Source organism: Schistocerca nitens, chromosome 4 (genome assembly GCF_023898315.1).
Source record: "Schistocerca nitens isolate TAMUIC-IGC-003100 chromosome 4, iqSchNite1.1, whole genome shotgun sequence".
Classification (NCBI taxonomy): Eukaryota; Metazoa; Arthropoda; class Insecta; order Orthoptera; family Acrididae; genus Schistocerca; species Schistocerca nitens.
In genome coordinates this window covers 967,439,394-967,460,896 of record NC_064617.1, presented here as the reverse complement: position 1 = coordinate 967,460,896, position 21,503 = coordinate 967,439,394, and positions in this window count along the sequence as shown.

Genomic DNA, 21,503 nt, shown 5'->3' with positions numbered 1-21,503 from the left:
ACTTAGAACTATTTAAACCTAACTAACCAAAGGACATCACACACATCCATGCCCGAGGCAGGATTCGAACCTGCGACGTCGCGGTCGCGCGGTTCCAGACTGTAGCGCCTAGAACCGCACGGCCAGCTTACTGGTGGCGTTGCGACACAGGAAGGTAGGAAAGACCTGGATCAAATCCGTGCTGTATACCGACCAGCCTGAATGTGGTTTTTAGGCATTTTCCCACTCTCTTATAGGCAAATACTGGGCTGATCCCAAACTTCCGCTTCTCTGCCTCGTGATGGCTGGGTGTAGTGTGATGTCCTTAGGTTAGTTAGGTTTAAGTAGTTCTAAGTTCTAGGGGACTGATGACCACAGCAGTTGAGTCCCATAGTGCTCAGAGCCAGAGCCCAAACTTCCGCCTCGGAGAATAAGACACTCAAATAGTTAAAATACGATCACCCACGACCAAAGTTTACATGACTCAAACGGTGCACACTTTCTCCCTCTCTTAACATTACCTCTGCGACTGTGACATCAGGAAGGGCATGCGGTCATAAAGTTAAATAATGAAATAAGAATTGCCATATTCCGAAAAAAAACTGACCCCATGCTAGACGGGATAAATACAGGGCTGTTACAAATGATTGAAGCGATTTCATAAATTCACTGCAGCTCCATTCATTGACATATGGTCACGACACACTACAGATACGTAGAAAAACTCATAAAGTTTTGTTCGGCTGAAGCCGCACTTCAGATTTCTGCCGCCAGAGCGCTCGAGAGCGCAGTGAGACAAAATGGCGACAGGAGCCGAGAAAGCGTATGTCGTGCTTGAAATGCACTCACATCAGTCTGTCATAACAGTGCAACTACACTTCAGGACGAAGTTCAACAAAGATCCACCAACTGCTAACTCCATTCGGCGACGGTATGCGCAGTTTAAAGCTTCTGGATGCCTCTGTAAGGGGAAATCAACGGGTCGGCCTGCAGTGAGCGAAGAAACGGTTGAACGCGTGCGGGCAAGTTTCACGCGTAGCCCGCGGAAGTCGACGAATAAAGCAAGCAGGGAGATAAACGTACCACAGCCGACGGTTTGGAAAATCTTACGGAAAAGGCTAAAGCAGAAGCCTTACCGTTTACAATTGCTACAAGCCCTGACACCCGATGACAAAGTCAAACGCTTTGAATTTTCGGCGCGGTTGCAACAGCTCATGGAAGAGGATGCGTTCAGTGCGAAACTTTTCAGTGATGAAGCAACATTTTTTCTTAATGGTGAAGTGAACAGACACAATGTGCGAATCTGGGCGATAGAGAATCCTCACGCATTCGTGCAGCAAATTCGCAATTCACCAAAAGTTAACGTGTTTTTTGCAATCTCACGGTTTAAAGTTTACGGCCCCTTTTTCTTCTGCGAAAAAAACGTTACAGGACACGTGTATCTGGACATGCTGGAAAATTGGCTCATGCCACAACTGGAGACCGACAGCGCCGACTTCATCTTTCAACAGGATAGTGCTCCACCGCACTTCCATCATGATGTTCGGCATTCTTAAACAGGAGATTGGAAAACCGATGGATCGGTCGTGGTGGAGATCACGATCAGCAATTCATGTCATGGCCTCCACGCTCTCCCGACTTAACCCCATGCGATTTCTTTCTGTGGGGTTCTGTGAAAGATTCAGTGTTTAAACCTCCTCTACCAAGAAACGTGCCAGAACTGCGAGCACGCATCAACGATGCTTTCGAACTCATTGATGGGGACATGCTGCGCCGAGTGTGGGAGGAACTTGATTATCGGCTTGATGTCTGCCGAATCACTAAAGGGGCACATATCGAACATTTGTGAATGCCTAAAAAAACGTTTTGAGTTTTTGTATGTGTGTGCAAAGCATTGTGAAAATATCTCAAATAATAAAGTTATTGTAGATCTGTGAAATCGCTTCAATCATTTGTAATAATCCTGTACTAGGGAAAAGAATTTCAGTTCTGCTTTAAACCTAATAGTGAGCACTTGGCAGCTTTATTTCACGGAGCATTGTCTATATTCGTCGAGTTTGTTCCCACAGTTCGTCACTGGATGTCTTGGAGATTCATTAGTAGCACACCGACATTTGTTCCGTGTCTCTGGAATTACTGTACCAATGTGCGGTAACCAGATGTTTTCAGAATGACATTTTCACTCTGCAGCGGAGTGTGCGCTGATACGAAACTTCCTGGCAGATTAAAACTGTGTGCCGGACCGAGACTCGAACTCGGGCCCTGTGCCTTATGCGGGCAAGTGCTCTACCGCTGAGCTACCCAGGCAAGAACGACTCGCGACCCGACCCCACGGCTTTAATTCCGTCAATACATTGGCTTCTACCATCCTAACTTCACCGAAGCTCCTCTGCGATTCTCAGCAGTTGCCGCGAAAGGCAAACGTCCCGAGTTCGATTCTCGGTCCGGCGCACAGTTTTAATCTGCCAGGAAGTTTCGTATCAGCGCACACTCCACTGCAGGGTTTTGGAAACATCCCCCCAGGCTGTGGCTAAGCCATGTGTCTGCTATGTCCGCAGAAGAGCTTCTGTGAAGTTTCGGAAGTAGGAGACGAGATACTGGCAGAAGTGAAGCTCTGAGGACGGGCGCGAGTCGTGCTTGGGTAGCTCGGGTGGTAGAGCACTTGTTCGCGAAAGGGAAAGGCCCCGAGTCCGAGTCTCGGTCCGGCATACGGTTTTAATCTGCCAGGAAGTTTCAACCGGATGTTTTGTTTACGAGACAACAGCGCCTCGCGGAGGAATCTTCTGCAGTACTTTCCAGCTCTTCCAGTGGAATCAGTAGAGGTTTAGTGACTCGGCGGACGCGACCGGTAGCTAGCGCCGCACCGGGTGTGCCAATGCTGGGAGATAGCGCGAGAGGTACGTGACCGGCCGGGGAGGGCGGCGTGTGTTTGCCGACCGGCCTTATCTGCGCCGCTTTTCGTTATCCGGCCGGCCGGCGCTCGCCGCAGAATACCCGGCGGTAGTCTGCAGTCTGCAGGTAGGACGCGATGCTGGCGCGGCGCGCCTCCCATCCGGACCCCCTGCCTCCGCCGCCTTGGAGGCGTCGCTGCTCCACAGAGCTGCGGCCCTCCTCGGCGTACGCCTCGGCTCCGGTCCCTCCTCGCCGTGACGCAGGTAAGCAGTGTGAGGGCACGACAGAAGGCGAAACGCAGCAATCAGTTTTGTCTGTATCTGCATCTGTACTATGCATTCCTCTGTACGGTGGAGTCTGCGTAGTGTTTCAGTCTCATCGCCGGCCAAGCCACCCTCCTTCCTACTTCGTTCACGAATACGAGGGTAATCCCAAAAGTAACGTCTCCTGATTTCTTTTTAATACGTACATGTTGTTGTTGTTGTGGTCTTCAGTCCTGAGACTTGTTTGATGCAGCTCTCCATGCTACTCCATCCTGTGCAAGCTGCTTCATCTCCCAGTACCTACTGCAAACTACATACTTCTAAATCTGCTTAGTGTATTCATCTCTTGGTCTCCCTCTACGATTTTTACCCTCCACGCCGCCCTCCAATGCTAAATTGGTGATCCCTTGGTGCCTCAGAACATGTCCTACCAACCGGTCCCTTCTTCTAGTCAAGTTGTGCCACAAACTACTCTTCTCCCCAATCCTATCCAATACCTCATTAGTTATGTGATCTACCCATCTAATCTTCAGTATTTTTCTGTAGCACCACATTTCGAAAGCTTCTATTCTCTTCTTGTCCTAACTATTTATTGTCAATGTTTCACTTCCATACATGGCTACACTCCATACAAATACTTTCAGAAAAGACTTCCTGACACTTAAATCTATACTCGATGTTAACAAATTTCTCTTCTTCAGAAACGCTTTCCTTGCCATTGCCAGTCTACATTTTATATCCTCTCTACTTCGACCATCATCGGTTATTTTGCTCCCCAAATAGCAAAACTCATTTACTACTTTAAGCGTATCATTTCCTAATCTACTTCCCTGAGCATCACCCGACTTAATTCGACTACTTTCCATTATCCTCGTTTTGCTTTTGCTGACGTTAATCTTATATCCCCCTTTCAAGTCACTGCCCATTCCGTTCAGCTGCTCTTCCAAGTCCTTTGCTGTCTCTGACAGAATTAAAATGTCATCGGCGAACCTCAAAGTTTTTATTTCTTCTCCATGGATTTTAATTCCTACTCCAAACTTTTCTTTTGTTTCCTTCACTGCTTGCTCAATATACAGATTGAATAACATTGGGGAGAGGCTACAACCCTGTCTCACTCCCTTCCCAACCAATGCTTCCATTTCATGCTCCTCGACTCTTGTAACTGCCATCTGGTTTCCGTACAAATTGTAAATATGCTTTCGCTCCCTGTATTTCACCCCTGCCACCTTCAGAATTTGAAAGAGAGTATTCCAGTCAACATTGTCAAAAGTTTTCTCTAAGTCTAGAAATGCTAGAAACGTAGGTCTGCCTTTCCTTAATCTTTCTTCTAAGATAAGTCATAGGGTCAGTATTGCCTCACGTGTTCCAATATTTCAACGGAATCCAAACTGATCTTCCCCGAGGTTGGCTTCTACTAGTTTTTCCATTCGTCTGTAAAGAATTCGCGGTAGTATTTTGCAGCCGTAACTTATTGAACTGATAGTTCGGTAATTTTAATAAGTACATAGACCTGTTTACTTCTACAATGGTTTACATCAGTTTACAGCTTCAACGTTTAGCTATTTTTCGACATAATCACCATTTCTGTCGACGCATTTTCGTAGACGCCGTGGCAGTTATTGTATGCCCATGTCAAACCAGCTCGCCGCCGCACTGTTCAGGAAGTTATGAACCTCTTCTTTGACCTGGTCGTCGGAGCTGAATCGCTTGGACCACAATTAACGCTGGCGGGTACTGAGAGACTCTAAAGAAACTCAAACGGGCAATTCAGAACCGGAGAAGAGGAATGTTGAGCAAGGGCGTACACATTCTCCACGACAACGCTCGCCCACACATCGCTCGGCAAACCGTTGCTCTCCTGCAACAGTTTCAGTGGAACATAATCACCCACCCACCCTATAGTCGTGACTTGGCGCCCAGTGACTATCACCTGTTCCCTAGGTTAAAAGAACATTTGGCCGGAAAGCGATTCAGCTCCGACGAAGAGGTGAAAGAAGAGGTTCATAACTTTCTGAACAGCATGGTGGCGAGCTGGTATGACATGGGCATACAAAAACTGCCACAGCCTCTACAAAAATGCATCGACAGAAATGGTGATTACGTCGGAAAATAGCTAAATGTTCAAGCTGTAAACTGATGTAAACCACTGTAGAAGTAAACAGGTGTATGTACTTAGAAAAAAAAATAGGAGACCTTACTTTTGGGATTAAAATCGTAGATTCCCAAGGCTCGTATGCAGGGTTCGGCGCGGGAGGAGAGATGAAGTTTCACTGTCTCCCTTCCACAAAATACAATTTGTCGTCAGGCCCACATTTCAAACACCAAACATGTCCCGGATTTGAAACAGTAGTAACAATGATATACGTTGGCGGAAAAAATCGCAGCATCAAGAACTTGTGCGACATAAATAAAGCCGTGTTTGTACGTCTGAAAGATCATGTTTGTTCATACTTCGCGCCAGTCGCATAAGAGTGGCGCTTGTAGCGTCATTATGAGGATGCAAATCATCAGGTTGTGACACGCCCGGGAGTACAAAGGAGTGGGATACCTTAAACTGGTTGTCGTTTCGACCGTGCGCCCTGTCCACACCACGTACCTGGTAATCCCGCGGCGGTCGTATTGTTCTGCTCCACACTACTGCTGGCTTGCCTGAAATTATCCATCTAAAAATGCAGGCGGGTTTAGGGGGGCCACTCAAGTCAAGCGCAACACTGTCCTACGTCTGGTATGAGCGTCTATATTCTGAAACGACAAGAAATCACAGGTTGCACTGCTTACATCCCAAGTCATGTGTCGGAAGTTCCGTGCGGCTTCTCGCGGATGATGCTGTAGTATACAGAGAAGTTGCAGCATTAGAAAATTGTAGCGAAATGCAGGAAGATCTGCAGCGGATAGGCACTTGGTGCAGGAAGTGGCAACTGTCCCTTAACATAGACAAATGTAATGTATTGCGAATACATAGAAAGAAGGATCGTTTATTGTATGATTATATGATAGTGCAACAAACACTGGTAGCAGTTACTTCTGTAAAATATCTGGGAGTATGCGTGCGGAACGATTTGAAGTGGAATGATCATATAAAATTAATTGTTGGTAAGGCGGGTACCAGTTTGAGATTCATTGGGAGAGTCCTTAGAAAATGTAGTCCATCAACAAAGGAGGTGGCTTACAAAACACTCGTTCGACCTATACTTGAGTATTGCTCTTCAGTGTGGGATCCGTACCAGATCGGGTTGACGGAGGAGATAGAGAAGATCCAAAGAAGAGCGGCGCGTTTCGTCACAGGGTTATTTGATAATCGTGATAGCGTTACGGCGATGTTTAGCAAACTCAAGTGGCAGACTCTGCAAGAGAGGCTCTCTGCATCGCGGTGTAGCTTACTCGCCAGGTTTCGAGAGGGTGCGTTTCTGGATGAGGTATCGAATATATTGCTTCCCCCTACTTATACCTCCCGAGGAGGGGGAGGTGCAGGGTGGAGATATGTTGTTTTTTCTGATGAAAGCTGAAAGCCAGTGAGGCCCCTGTGAAAAATGGCTTTTCTACACTCGGACGGACAACAAAACGATCCTATAAGGGTTCCGTTTTTACAGACTGATTCACGGAACGCTAAAAAAAAGATGCAATCGCAACTTAAATAAATGCATACACGGCTAAAAAATTTCGGAAAAGGTGCGTGTGAAGTGCAGCATTGAGTGAAATTAGATCGTTTGGAAACCGTAAATAAGAAAAGCCGTTATTAGACAAAGGAAGAAATCGCCAGCCAAAGTAAGAGTAGTAGATTTTGACGGACTAAGATAACTGAGGAATGTGGGTGTAACAGATGCATGGACGAAATTAGAACGGGATAGAAAAGGAGATCTGCAAGTTTTTCTGCTGCACGAAACTGAAAGGAAAGGAGACACAGTTTGCCGCTGCAGGATGTTTGGCCAGGTGTATATTCCGTGACTTCTCTGCTCGTAGCTCGATAGCAAGACAAGCTGCAGCTGTACGCGGAAGTTTTCCCAGAAGTAATCCTTTGAGCCGCTGATAAGATCTGCAGCCCCCAGGTTAACCTCAGTTCGATAAGCTTCGTGACTGACCCCACAGAACGGTAACAACAGTATCTCAGGGCGCCATTTATTCTCTCCGCAGTGTAGGCGTCCACGCCCTAGTGGAACAGTGAGGTGATGCTGATGTATATAAAATAAGAATGTGGCTTTCTGTGAAGACTGATGTTTGTCGTGCTTGGAATTTACGAGAAGAGCTGTGTTTCTCTTGACCGTATATCTGTCTCTTATTTTCATTCGACGTTTTGGTCTTCTGTGTGACTCTTAATCACCCTCCATTATTCGCAGTTAAGATGTACTAAGTCGAAGGTCAGAGCAACACTCCTTGCATTACTGTCAGATTACAGTGTTGTTGTTGCGGTCTTCAGTCCAGAGACTGGTTTGATGCAGCTCTCCATGCTACTCTATCCTGTGCAAGCTGCTTCATTCCCAAGTAACTACTTCACCCTACATCTTTCTGAATGTGCTTGGTGTATTCATCTCTTGGTCTCCCTCTACGATTTTTACCCTCCACACTGCCCTCCAGTACTAAATTGGTGATGCCTTGATGCGTCAGAACATGCCATACCAACCGATCCCTCCTTCTAGACAAGTTGTGCCTCAAATTCCTCTTCTCCCCAATTTTGTTCAGTACCTCCTCATTAGTTACATGATCTACCCATCTGATCTTCTTACTGGAAAGAATGACAACTGTAAAATACCTATTGCGAGTAACTATCCGGAGCGATGTGAGATGGAATGGCCACAGAAAACTAGTTCACAGAAAAGCAGATCTTTGACTGACGTTCTTTGGAACCATTCTGAAGAAATGTAATGTATCCGTGAAGAGTGGCTTTCCTCATATAGAGGTTGAAGTCCAGTCTTATTTCCGTATTCGCTGACAAGTAACTTTGTTTTTGGATAGCTTCCGCCTTCAGCAAACAATTTTTTTCTTCTTTTCTACCCAGACGTGATTCGCTGAAGTTACAGCATCGTCAAAGGGATATTTATTTTCATTCCGTTAAGTAACGGCAAATATTGATTTTTACAGTCCTTAAATACAGAATTTGTTTTGAACCAAAGTAGTCACAAATATGAAAACAGAAAAAAATTGTGTCCCTTTTAATACATACTGTGGTTTCTATGGCCTTGTGTACTTTAGTTGTAAAAGTTTTTCCTTACAGTTTGTCAACCGCAATCGTACAGAGTAAAATATAGAAAACTTATTTACATCTAAAATTTATCATTTGGGATGTCATATTCACTGTGAAACTGCACTTCAGTACTCGTACTGTCTCACTGTTAACAAGATGGCGAACAGTTGAACCTGTTATGGATGGGAGTTTTGAATCCCCCCCCCCCCTCTCTCTCTCTCTCTCTCTCTCTCTCTGTGTGTGTGTGTGTGTGTGTGTGTGTGTGTGTGTGTGTGTGTGTGTGTGTGTGTGTGTGTGTGTGTGTTCAAATTACTCGTTCTATCGATACTTTTATACTGCGCTTTGGGCCTTTAACCAGGTTCGATTAATAAAAGTCATGGAGAAAATCAAAAGAAGAACAGCACGTTTCGTCACGGGTTTAGTTTTAGGGATATGCTCCAAGGGGCATTGTGCATTCCGGAGAATTTTGCTCTTAAAATTAAGGGGTCGCGCGTTCGAGGAAGAGTCAGATAATATATTATTTGCATGCGCACAGATCTGGCGAAAAGATCTTGACGAAATAAACAGAGAAATAAGAGCTCCTACAAATGCTTACTGTCAGTCGTTTTTCAGCGCAGCATTTACGAATGATGCCGGAAGCACCCTCAACCGCACACCGTTAGATAGCCTGCGAAGTGTAGATGTGTCGAAAGTTGACATCAACTACCGAAGGTGTTTATCAATGCTCTCAGACGATAATGTTTGTATCGTAGAGAAACACGGGGTGAATGCGTACTCACCAGTCAAAATTTCGGAGAACATCTGTACTAATAATAAATCTGTAAAACCGTCGTATCTGGCTTACGTTTGGTCACGTAAATCTCCAAAATTGTTACACGAATTTTCGTGGGATTTTGGCACGTAAATTGAACATAGTTTGGGGCACCTTATTTATGTTGCTTACGCATGTTGAACCAGAACCCCAGAGACAAAATTTCGGAAATTATTCGGAGATGTTTTCTAGTTATAATCCATTACAGTTGGTTACCGTTTTGTGTTGTTGTTAATACCTCTCATATATGCATATTTACGACTGTCTGTAGCACGATGTCCTTTCGTTTGCGTCTCGCAAACACTGGTCCAACACCGACTAAGAAATGCCACACGGTGAAGAAAGAATGGAAAATGTGCTTAACTGCAGACATAGAATACACCGCGACAAACGATTGCTTAAGTTTTGTTGGGAATTCAACGTCTTACAAATGAAATTCCCGAGTTGTATTTTGCAGTCCTTTTGTTCGGGAGCTAAACGTGTTTCAGTGCGCGCCAGCCCCCTAGGGCAGTGTGTTAGCAGAGGACCGCTGTTCCAATTTCCGACTAAGCCCTACTTCACGTTACCCTCGTAGCCAATGCTTATCCCGCCTGTACGGATCCAATTTTCCGAGTTCCCCCAACTGCACTATTTCATCGGCTAGACCCGCGACACCTACACTAGCTCCCCCGCCACTTTCCAAGATCAGGCGGGGAGATATGGGCACCGCCGGGACTGCGACGCACTTCACGTGCTAGACCAATCGAAGGAATCCCAACGTTCGTGCGGAAAGGGCACCTCCATCCCGATCTCCTTGAGGCGTCGCTGAATCCTTTTGTGTGTCTCTTTGTTCCGAAGAACTTCGGGACATGTATGTGTATGTTACAGAGACGTTACCGTATTCTTTTTATACCTCGCTTTAAATGGAAAACTTTACTTGCATTACAGACGTAGGCCGAAACAAACTTGGTTCCGCATTCTTTTTTTTTCCTTTTTTCCTTTTTTTTTAGCTGCTATATCTTACGCTGCATTTTTTTTCCCAATTTACCTCACCAGTTGCAAACTTCACAGGACAAGTAGTACTACTGAGCGAGGTGGCGCAGGGTTAGCACATTGGAATCGCATTCGGGAGGACGGCGGTTCGAATCCACGTCCGGCCAGCCTGATTTAGGCCTTCGGTGATTTTCCTAAATCACTTGAGGCAAATTCCGGGATGATTCCTTTGAAAGGGCATGGCTGATGGGGCCGATGACCTTTGCTGTTTGGTCCTCTCCTCCCAAATCGACAAACCAACCAAGTACTACTGTAATTTTACGTGTTCCGCAGTCAGCACACGAAGTGTGTGAAGCAACCATTATGCAGGTAAGAAGTGGCAGTGAAGTGCTCCGGTAACTGTCAGTAAGCCAATGTGCAGCATAACTTCACAAAATGATAGTCTTTCATAGCATGTTGACAGTTTGCGGTAGGCCGCGGTTAAAGAGCCCTGAAGTCTCGCAATCACCCGCCTACACAGCTTTACTCCCGCTCATAACAGTGCCTGGAAAGCTCAGAGGCAAAAAGGTTCTCGGTTCGAGTTTGGTGCGGTATACAGTTTTAATTTCACAGCACATTTCAAAGTGAAGTTTATTGTTAAATGAAATGTGGTCGCTGCTACACTAGAGCTGTGACATGGCAAACTCGACAAGCTTGTCGCATAGGGCTTGCAGCGAGTATGGATCAGTGGACAGAATTCACAACGACCATTCAGTCGACCCTGAAAGCCTATTTTAAATCCTACAAAGAGTAACAACTGATATAAACGAGAAAAATGCTGTATTGTGAAACTCGCTATAACTAAAAATTTATAAACCTAGTCCAGATTTAATAGTGTACTCGAAGGAGACATATTTTTGAGCTTGAACCCTTAACTGTGCTCCTCGGTCCAGAGGATCCATGTTCGTTCGTTAAATGCGTTCCGCTCACAGACACGTTCCGGCAGTAGGTCCAAAGACCACGTCGTGACAGACGTGTTTCGCTAGCTGTTCCTAAGGTTAGTATCGGTGTACATATTTGTCCATTGGAACAATGACTAAAAACATGTGATATATTTGTTTTTGTTATTTCTTCAGTTTTGCTATTTTATTTTAGGTGTTTGTAATGGAAGATCTAAATAGTTTTTCTGGAAGTCGATATGACGTATTAGAGCAATGGTTGAACGATGAATTAAGCAGCTATAAAGACAAATGAGTATTTAGACAGTGGCAAAAAGTTTTGCGGTAACGAGTGATGATGACTGTACACTTTTGTCTTGTGTGGAAGCTGCCTATTGCGTGACTCGTTCTAAATCCCTGTGCAATTCAAAAATGGTTCAAATGGCTCTAAGCACTATGGGACTTACCATTTGAGATCATCAGTCCCATAGAACTTAGAACTACTTAAACCTAACTAACCTAAGGACATCACACACATCCATGCCCGAGGCAGTATTCGAACCTGCGACCGTAGCAGTCCCGCGGTTCCGGACTTTAGCGCCTAGAACCGCTCGGCCACAGCGGCCGGCCCTGTGCAATACCTGCATGTAATTTGACTCACTTGGATCAGTGTTAAAAAATCTATAAAAGGAGATTCAAGGTTTCGTTTTGATGCATTTGAGATAAAATTTAGTTTGTATGGTCTTTTCTTGTTGTTGTGTAGTTGTGGTCCCTTGACCCACCTGTACGATTTTCACCCCCCACCACGCTTCCCTCCAGTACTAAATTGGTGATCCTTTGATGCCTCAGAATGTGAGCTACCAACCGACCCGTTCTTTTAGCCAGACTGCACCACAAATTTCTCTTGCCCCAAATCCTATTCGGTACCTCCTCGTCAGTTACGTGCTCGACTCATCCAATCTTCAGCATTCTTCTGTAGCACCACATTTCAAAAGCTATTCTCCTCTTGTCTATATCGTTTCTCGCCCATGTTTCACTTTCATACATGGCTACAGTCCGTACTAATACTTTCAGAAAAGACGTCCTGACACTTAAATCTGTACTCTATGTTAAGAAATTTCTCTTCCTCAGAAACGCTTTCCTTGCCATCGCCGGTTTACATTTTGTATCCTCTCTACTTCGACCATCATCAGTTATTTTGCTGCCCAAATAGCAAATCTCATCCACTACTTTGACTATTTCCTAATTCAATTCCCTCAGCATCACCCGACTTAATTCGACTACATTCCATTATCCTCGTTTTGTTTTTGTTGATGTTCATCTTACATCCTCCTCTCAAGACACTGACAATTCCGTTCAACTGCTCTTACAAGTCCTTTGCAGTCTGTGACAGAATTACAGTGTCACCAGCAAACCTCGCGGTTTTTATTTCTTATTCCTCGACTTCAGTTCCTAGTCCAAATTTTTCTTTGGTTTCATTTACTGCCTCTTTTTTTAGTACTTTCTACACTACTGCCCACTAAAATTGTTACACCAAGAAGAAATGCAGATGAATAACGGGTATTCATTGGACATATCTATTATACTAGAAGTGACATGTGATTACATTTTCACGCAATTTGGATGCATAGATCCTGAGAAATCAGTACCCAGAAAACCACCTCTGGTCATAATAACGGCCTCGATACACCTGGGCATTGAGTCAAACAGAGCTTGGATAGCGTGTACAGGTATAGCTGCCCATGCAGCTTCAACACGATACCACAGTTCATCAAGAGTAGTGACTGGCGTGTTGTGACGAGCCAGTTGCTCGGCCACCATTGACCAGACGTTTTCAATTGGTGAGAGAGCTGGAGAATATGCTGGCCAGGGTAGCAGTCGAACATTTTCTGTATCCAGAAAGGCCCGTACAGGACCTGCAACATGCGGTCGTGCATTATCCTGCTGAAACGTACAGTTTCGCAGGGATCGAATTAGGGGTAGAGCCACGGGTCGTAACACACTGTTCAAAGTGCCGTCAATGCGAACAAGAGGTGACAGAGACGTGTAACCAATGGCACCCTATAAAATCACGCCGAGTGATACGCCAGTATGGCGACGATGAATACACGGTTGCAATGTGCGTTCACCGCGATGTCGCCAAACACGGATGCGACCGTCATGATTCTGTAAACAGAACCTGGATTCATCCGAAAAAATGACGTTTTGCCATTGGTGCACCCAGGTTTGTCGACGAGTACACCATGGCAGGCTCTCCTGTATGTGATGCAGCGTCAAGGGTAACCGCAGCCATGGTCTCCGAGCTGATAGTCCGTGCTGCTGCTGCAAACGTCATCGAACTGTTCGTGCAGATGGTTGTTGTCTCGCAAACGTCCCCATCTGTTGACTCAGGGATCGAGACGTTGCTGCACGATCCGTTACAGCCATGCGGATAAGATGCCTGTCATCTCGACTGCTAGTGATACGAGGCCGTTGGAATCCAGCACGGCGTTCCGTATTACCCTGCTGAACCCACCGATTCCATATTCTGCTAGCAGTCAATGGATGTCGACCAACGCGAGCAGCAATGTCGCGATGCGATAAACGGCAATCGCGATAGGCTACAATCCGATCTTTATCGAAGTCGGAAACGTGATGGTACGCATTTCTCCTCCTTACACGAGGCATCATAACAACGTTTCACCAGGCCACGCCGGTCAACTGCTGTTTGTGTATGAGAAATCGGTTGGAATCTTTGCTCATGTCGGCACGTTGTAGGTGTCGCCACCGGCGCCAGCCTAGTGTGAATGCTCTGAAAAGCTAATCGTTTGCATATGAGAGCATCTTCTTCCTGTCGGTTAAATTTCGCGTGTGTAGTTCATCGTGGTGTAGCAATTTTAATGGCCAGTAGTGTATTTTAGACCAATTTATGTAAGTAGAGTAAAAAATGGAAGGTCATACCGTTGATTTTGCTAAATCCTACGTTTGTTAATGTCTAAGCTCAAAGTTTAATAGAAGAAATTTAAAAATAAAACGCACTTTTTGTTTTGTCAAAAATTGATGAGTTCAGCAGACTCACGGCGCTGCTGGCGGTATTGTACGGGGCGCCGGGTCCTAGACCCCGGTCCGCTCAGTCGTCCTTGGGCGCGCGCCGAGGAGCAGCTGCGACAGCCAGCAGGTAGAACAGCCGGGCCGGGCCGGCCGGCTGCTCGCTTCCTGCTGGCTGCGCCGGCGCCCGTCCGCTACAGGGCAGCTGCCGCCGCCCTCCGGCTTAGCCGAATTTATCTCCCTGTGGGTTCACGCTGTTACCGCAGGAGTCTGTCCAACTGTGAGGGGTGGTCACAAAATTTCAATCATCACCTACGAGAATAAAGTTACGGGACTGTTCCTGAAGCAGAATAAGAAAGTGGTTGACAGCTAGTTGTTCACGAGAGAGCACCCGTGACAACCCCAAATCAGAGAATAGCGATGGCCAGGTTTTGTGTTCTGTTCACTGTTGTCGATCGGTCTACCATCTCTGGTGCCAGCTGCCACCGTCAGTTGCAGATGACGCTTGCAGGCCAGTAACGTAAGGAAACAAAAGAAAAATTCGGAGTAGGAATTAAAATCCATGGAGAAGAAATAAAAACTTTGAGGTTCGCCGATGACACTGTAATTCTGTCAGAGACAGCAAAGGACTTGCAAGAGCAGTTGAACGGAATGGACAGTGTCTTGAAAGGAGGGTATAAGATGAACATCAACAAAAGCAAAACGAGGATAATGGAATGTAGTCGAATTAAGTCGGGTGATGCTGAGGGAATTAGATTAGGCAATGGGACGCTTAAAGTAGTAAAGGAGTTTTGCTATTTGGGGAGCAAAATAACTGATGATGGTCGAAGTGGGAGCGTTTCTGAAGAAGAGAAATTTGTTAACATCGAGTATAGATTTAAATGTCAGGAAGTCGTTTCTGAAAGTATTTGTATGGAGTGTAGCCATGTATGGAAGTGAAACATGAACGATGAATAGTTTGGACAAGAAGGGAATAGAAGCTTTCGAAATGTGGTGCTACAGAAGAATGCTGAAGATTAGATAGGTGGATCACATAACTAATGAGGAGGTATTGAATAGGATTGGGGAGAAGAGGAGTTTGTGGCACAACTTGACAAGAAGAAGGGACCGGTTGGTAGGACATGTTCTGGGGCATCAGGGGATCCCAAATTTAGCATTGGAGGGCAGCGTGAAGTTTAAAAATCGTAGAGGGAGACCAAGAGATGAATACACTAAGCATATTCAGAAGGATGTAGGTTGCAGTAAGTACTGGGAGATGAAGAAGCTTGCATAGGATAGAGTAGCATGGAGGGCTGCATCAAACCAGTCTCAGGATTGAAGACCACAACAACAACAACAACAACAATGTATTGTTTCTCTTGCGCGGCGAGTTCGTTTTACATGACTGTACTGGTTTCACCCTTTGAAACACACCCACTACTGCACGTTAGCGGGCAGCGTGTGAGCGCGTAAAGAACGGAAACGCCCAACTGTTGCTGCCGCAGCCATACCAGAGAATAGATTGCGCGCGGAGAGGAAAACAGATGGCGGCGCCTTTGATTCTTGTGAAGTCAAGCCTTGGGTTCGACGCCATATTGATACCGAGTAAGCGCGAAACGAAGTAAGCGCGAAACGATATCCGCTTACAATTACGACCCGAAATGGATATTCTTACGAAACGGAAATAATGTAACACTGTAGGGTGTGAGGTCCGCCAGTTATGCAAAACACCGTTTTTTCCTCAGTACCCAAACATGTTTCAGCACCACAGTGCCATCATCAGTGGGTTTCCGTTTTATTTATTCTCTACACTTGGTGTGCATGAATTTGGAGGATAACTTGTGTATTATTTACTACAGGTAGCTTGTCATGTTTTCGTGTGGCAAGCCCTTTTATTCTCCGCATCATAGTGAGGTGTCGTGATGCACACGTAAAGTGAATTGAAAAGTGCTTTACTACCTTATTTGTGGAAAATACGTGTTGTATTAACTTGTGCCAAGTACCAGCAGGTAATTTTTCTGTTTAAAGCTCCCATGGCTAATTTTTAGCGTTATAGCTGAGTATTCATTCATTCTTTGACAGTACAACACGAAAATTTAAACGTCGTGATTTTTTTACTTATTTGTAGCCAAATCGGCAGCCACACTGGACCAAATAAGTGGTTCAAATTTTTAGTGTGCTTGTATATACGTAGTCTGTAATGCAGAATCTGAGTCTTCGACCTCGAGATTGTTGTAGTAACTTGGGCGGCGTCGTAAATCGGCAAAATTTTAGCAGTTCTTTCAGTTTTGCCCCTCTAATTTTTTTCCTTTCTGCCCTACTACAAAAGGTATTCAGATCTTTGTTGTACCATGTAAAATTTTCTGAAGTTTGCACCATATATTTAGCGAAATACAGTACTTAAAAGGAATGCTGGAATTTTCAAATTATCAAAAAACACCAAAAACGACAGGTTTTAACTTGTTGTTGTTCACAAACGTCGACTGTTAGATCCACTTGCAACTACAATTGTTAAAAACGCCGTAAAATTAAAGGTATAATGGGAAAAGGTACACTTTTGCAATTTTTGATGATTTGAGATATTTGCTGTTCTGTCGTATCTTGGTAAGTATCTTGTGCAAAAAGACATTCAACCAGTGAAAATTGTTTTAAATTTACCGCTCTGCGGGAAACTTACACATACGTTTTGTCGTATGGTGCAAGGGAAAAACTTTCAGGAAAACACTGAAAAAGTGTCAGTTTCGCATTTTTTCGATTCCCCCCGAGTTAGTACATGGTTCTCGAGGTCGCAACTCGCATTCTACTGTACAGACGTACATATAATATACTACAAGTTAGAAAATTTTGGCCGTTTTGTAAGGCACCCCAATTTTTTTAGTACCTGCCGAGGGAAATTCAAAGCACAATTACATGTTTATCAATGAAAACACAGATTTGTTTGTCTTGTTAACTGGTTGTCGGTTTACAAAATACGTATAAGCTATAAGACATCGATGGACTGTGTTTTCACTTACGAACATTCGTTCATTCCTTTGTTATATGTATTGCTCGTATATCAGATTGTAGATTCACATCTGCGTAGTTAAAGGGAAATGGCGATACCGCTTTTTGTGTCTGCCATATTCTTTTTTGCCCAGTTATTGAGATACATGCCGTCATGTTCGCAGTTGGGAGAGAAAATGAAACGTCTGTGTCGCTCTATTGATTGTGTGATTAGTCAACGTCTACGTTTTGTTTCGTGTCATAAACCTGGTCCTGCAATAGGTGAATATACGGAGTGTCCCGGACGCGCCACAAAGCGCGGTAGCGAACCAAGGATACGGAGTCAGCGACGATGATCGTGATAAAGATGGTGAAAACTCTCCATACTTACCTCCTCAATTACATCACCAACATACCACTACCACCTGAAATTAGAATGACTCGTAAAAACTACACTCCTGGAAATTGAAATAATAACACCGTGAATTCATTGTCCCAGGAAGGGGAAACTTTATTGACACATTCCTGGGGTCAGATACATCACATGATCACACTGACAGAACCACAGGCACATAGACACAGGCAACAGAGCATGCACAATGTCGGCACTAGTACAGTGTATATCCACCTTTCGCAGCAATGCAGGCTGCTATTCTCCCATGGAGACGATCGTAGAGATGCTGGATGTAGTCCTGTGGAACGGCTTGCCATGCCATTTCCACCTGGCGCCTCAGTTGGACCAGCGTTCGTGCTGGACGTGCAGACCGCGTGAGACGACGCTTCATCCAGTCCCAAACATGCTCAATGGGGCACAGATCCGGAGATCTTGCTGGCCCGGGTAGTTGACTTACACCTTCTAGAGCACGTTGGGTGGCACGGGATACATGCGGACGTGCATTGTCCTGTTGGAACAGCAAGTTCCCTTGCCGGTCTAGGAATGGTAGAACGATGGGTTCGATGACGGTTTGGATGTACCGTGCACTATTCAGTGTCCCCTCGACGATCACCAGTGGTATACGGCCAGTGTAGGAGATCGCTCCCCACACCATGATGCCGGGTGTTGGCCCTGTGTGCCTCGGTCGTATGCAGTCCTGATTGTGGCGCTCACCTGCACGGCGCCAAACACGCATACGACCATCATTGGCACCAAGGCAGAAGCGACTCTCATCGCTGAAGACGACACGTCTCCATTCGTCCCTCCATTCACGCCTGTCGCGACACCACTGGAGGCGGGCTGCACGATGTTGGGGCGTGAGCGGAAGACGGCCTACGGTGTGCGGGACCGTAGCCCAGCTTTATGGAGACGGTTGCGAATGGTCCTCGCCGATACCCCAGGAGCAACAGTGTCCCTAATTTGCTGGGAAGTGGCGGTGCGGTCCCCTACGGCACTGCGTAGGATCCTACGGTCTTGGCGTGCATCCGTGCGTCGCTGCGGTCCGGTCCCAGGTCGACGGGCACGTGCACCTTCCGCCGACCACTGGCGACAACATCGATGTACTGTGGAGACCTCACGCCCCACGTGTTGAGCAATTCGGCGGTACGTCCACCCGGCCTCCCGCATGCCCACTATACGCCCTCGCTCAAAGTCCGTCAACGGCACATACGGTTCACGTCCACGCTGTCGCGGCATGCTACCAGTGTTAAAGACTGCGATGCAGCTCCGTATGCCACGGCAAACTGGCTGACACTGACGGCGGCGGTGCACAAATGCTGCGCGTGTCCGCTGTGCCGTGCGTGTGATCATTGCTTGTACAGCCCTCTCGCAGTGTCCGGAGCAAGTATGGTGGGTCTGACACACCGGTGTCAATGTGTTCTTTTTTCCATTTCCAGGAGTGTATTTGAAATGGTGGCCGAGTCTACAAGAATTAACGGTCTTCATATCGTTATTCCACTGCAGAAACAAAAACAGCGAACAAACATGTTATTAGTTAACTCTGGTAGCCTTAATTGTTAAACACGGCAGCAGTCTATTATTGAAAATCAATCAAGCCATTGTATTTTTCCTTCTGTTACAGGTCAGTACAGTTGGATGGCTGCGAAACGTGTGAAGTCACTCCTCATTCCTTGCGAACATCAATCTCCAGTGTAATCATTACGTAAGTAGCTACCGTTACTTCGCTTCCGCGTAAAACTCCCACCTTGCAAACCTTCTTGTGTTTGCGAACAGAGCTTCTGAGGTTTCAAGAGCCGTGTCGATATTTTCTCAAGGAGATAACAACATTGAAGCGCCAACGAGGAGATCGCCTTGTTCTCGGAAATGTGATGCCGTGTTGCTCTATTGTGAACGTTACAAGTAATTTCTTACTGAAACTGAGATTGCAAGCAGACCCAATTATTTGCTGTACGACGGCAATGTTTTTCCATGGTCCAGTCGGTCGCAAGATTGAAATTTCTGAAGTTCTGCCCAGATGCTTTGCGCATTGTCTGTAGCATGACCCCCGCGCGGGATCAGCCGAGCGGTCTAAAGTACTGCAGTCACGGACTGTGCGGCTGGTCGCGATGGAGGTTCGAGTCCTCCCTCGGGCATGGGTGTGTGTGTGTGTGTTTGTCCTTAGGATAATTTAGGTTAAGTAGTGTGTAAGCTTAGGGACTGATGACTCTAGCAGTTAAGTCCCATAAAATTTCACAAACATTTGAACATTTATTTTTTGTAGTATGACCATCGGTCTCGTCTCGTCGCACTTTTCAGTTGTTAGCGTGCAGTGAGCACGTAATAGCGCCTATGACAATAGTCACCCGCAATTGTGAAGTGCTTTCTGTCTTTCAATTTGTTCATGCTGAGGAGTTCCGCCTGATTGCATGCAGCCCACACAACGTAACTGTCATGCGTCGCAGGAAAGCGTGGCTGTGGTAGGGTAACTTCCAAGAGGACGTACAGGCTCCTGAAGCGTTTTCGATGGGAAGTGTACGAAGTGTGGCTAGAAAAAAACCGGACTAGTACTGGTGAAACAATAAAACGAATGCAATAAGGCTGAAAGTCGCGTGGCCTGTCACGTGACTATCGCTCCGCCTACTGCTCGAGTTTCATCTGCCTCCTGCACTCAGTCTGCCCGTGGCGCCTGTTTTAAGTAGTTGACGTTTTGTCTGTGCGTCGGAAAATGTTGAGTGTACAGAAAGAACAGCGTGTTAACATCAAATTTTGTTTCAAACTAGGAAAATCTGCAAGTGAAACGTTTGTAATGTTACAACAAGTGTACGGCGATGATTGTTTATCGCGAACACAAGTGTTTGAGTGGTTTAAACGATTTACAGATGGCCGCGAAGACACCAGTGATGACACTCGCACTAGCAGACCATTGTCAGCAAAAACTGATGCAAATATTGAAAAAATCGGTAAACTTGTTCGACACTTTCCTTGTCAACTCCTGTTAACTCAGACACTGCTCTGATTGTTCAACGGCGATCTTGTCGAAGAAGTTTACCGATTTTTTCAATGTTTGCATCAGTTTTTGCTGACAATGGTCTGCCAGTGCGAGTGTCATCACTGGTGTCTTCGCGGCCATCTTTAAATCGTTTAAACCACTCAAACACTTGTGTTCGCGATAAACAATCATCGCCGTACACTTGTTGTACCATTACAAACGTTTCACTTGCAGATTTTCCTAGTTTGAAACAAAATTTGATGTTAACACGCTGTTCTTTCTGTACACTCAACATTTTCCGACGCACAGACAAAACGTCAACTACTTAAAAGAGACGCCACGGGCAGGCTGAGTGCAGGAGGCAGATGAAACTCGAGCAGTAGGCGGAGCGAGAGTCACGTGACAGGCCACGCGACTCTCAGCCTTATTGCATTCGTTTTATTGTTTCACCAGTACTAGTCCGGTTTTTTTCTAGCCACACCTCGTATGATCAGCCACACCATACAGCCCGTACTTGGCTGCTTCCGATTTTCATCTCCTCGCTCGCAAAAAACGCTGGTTATATCATTTTGGCACAGACAACGAGTTGCAGACCAGTGTGGAGAATTGGCGGAAAGCGCAGGCTGCTGCCTTCTACGACGAGGGTATTGGAAAGTTGGTACCGCGCTAAGACATATGTCCATGACGGAGCGGCCACTACCTAGAGAAGTAGCGCTTTTGCTTGTATTACTGGCAGCGAGATCTACAATTCAACTTGACGATTTCGTGCCGCTGTGGCCTTGCACAAGGTGAAAGCATCAAAAAAAGAAAAAAAATGATTGTCGCCGTTTTCAGTGTACACTTCATGTGTTTTTCGAAAGCCTTTCCGATGGTGCATCTCATCAGTTCAAAAAAATGATTCCTTCCAAATCTCAGTAGATGCAAACGTTTAAGGAGCCCCTCTGCGTGCACTCATTTGTCACCACTTATGAAATGACCTGTTTGTTCAGTTCATGACAGAAAGCATATATTAATTTATTCGTTCTGAGAGTGTTAAGACAAAGAATACTGTCCTGGGTGATAGAGTGGAGATCTCTCATCTTTTTCGATCTGAGAGGTAAAATTGTAGTGTTCTTATTTGTCCACTGTTTCCCTTGATAC